At 37.5% G+C, this 1,415-nt stretch overlaps 1 long non-coding RNA gene across 1 annotated transcript; it reads left to right on the plus strand.

The window, feature by feature from the left end:
• Positions 1–690: 690 nt before the first annotated feature.
• LOC130135211 (uncharacterized) lies at positions 691–1,140 on the plus strand. Its single transcript, XR_008814665.1, has 2 exons — positions 691–721; positions 855–1,140. It is a non-coding gene; the product is annotated as an uncharacterized LOC130135211 (long non-coding RNA).
• The last annotated feature ends 275 nt before the right edge of the window (positions 1,141–1,415 follow it).

Genomic DNA, 1,415 nt, shown 5'->3' on the forward strand with positions numbered 1-1,415 from the left:
AAGAAAAGTATTATCCTACACTTTACCTAGGTGTCTAATCGACCTACCAATAACTAATTATTGGCGACTCCAAATTGAAATGAATTGTATGTTAAATTGGTTAAATAAAATTTTATCAAAAATGTGCGATTGGTAGGGCTTGAGAGTCCGAGTTCAGTGTAAGCTTAGTAATCCATTAGCCATCCCCTAGGGCGGTTCACCCGAGGAAATGTCACGACAGCTTGGCAACTCCACTGGGGACTTGAATTAAAGTTCTTAGTGAACTTAAACCGAATTTTCTCTTTAAAAAATATTTTGTTTGGTAGTATACATCCCTTACATTGTCCTAAAAGTTCTTGCAGATTGGAAGTTATAAGGGGTGGAACATTTGCTAACCTTTATCATGCAGATTGGTGATGGGAACGAATGGCTTAAATTCAATTTGGAAGGAGTGTTTGCTTCTTCGTCAAACACTCTCCTTCATCGTCATCTCCCCTTTGTGATTAGGCATTAGAATTTGTTTGAACGCACTGTCCTAAATGTTTTCAAATCAGGGCTAATTGAAGAACAAAGAGAGAATTATGAATTTCCACATTGATTTGCCACGTCAACTGAGTTTTTGTCACTTTCATCAATCTCAGCAATTTCACAATAAAATTTGATGGAAGCTAACAGATGATAATTTTATCATGGAAATATCAGTTTGACATTTTTGGTGACCCTCCTGTGTGTAGGCCTCCAGGTCTCTTGCTCTCATCCTTTTATGTCAAGGCAGAAAGAAAAAGTTGGAACTTTTTAGTTTCTTGTGCTCTGCTGAGAACCCGAAACAGATTGTCATTAATTTAATGCTTTTCCATTTCGTACTGATGTTACAGATTTGGAGGTTCTACAGCCAAATTTTGGGAGGAAGGAAATGGGATTTGAAGCGCCGAGATGAAAGTCAGTTCCATTTTTGTTTCTCAGAGAATTTGCAGTTCGTACAGCATCTTTCGGGAGTTTTGGGGGTTTGCTTTCACTTTTTTTCTTTCCCTTCTGAGGTTTGCTTGTAAAAATGCACGAGGAAACGAAGTTTGTAAATTAGATAGATGGAAATAGCAAACAGAGATATAGAAGTTGTACGTTGGAGATGAGTTTGGGAATCAAAGTTGGTGAAGCCCTCAAGCCATTTGGAAGAACAGAGTTCAGATCATTACCATTCAATCTTTTGATCCTGATTGATTGTTGTTAATTTTCTTGCATAAAGCACGAGAAAAAGCAAGAAAGAAAGAAAGAAATGTCACAGATTAATCTCACTTATCTCTCGTCCATTGGTCAAGCCACATTTCCATGGAATATGACTGAAGATTGATATCATGCAGGCATAGACCCTAGATTCTCGCCTGAGCATAAGAAACCACATGATATTGTATCATAATTTTGCTTCTCATGTTCTCTGC

This window comes from Syzygium oleosum, unplaced genomic scaffold (genome assembly GCF_021117445.2).
Source record: "Syzygium oleosum isolate NSW1041296 unplaced genomic scaffold, Sole_v2.1 Sole_v2.29, whole genome shotgun sequence".
In the NCBI taxonomy this organism is placed as follows: Eukaryota; Viridiplantae; Streptophyta; class Magnoliopsida; order Myrtales; family Myrtaceae; genus Syzygium; species Syzygium oleosum.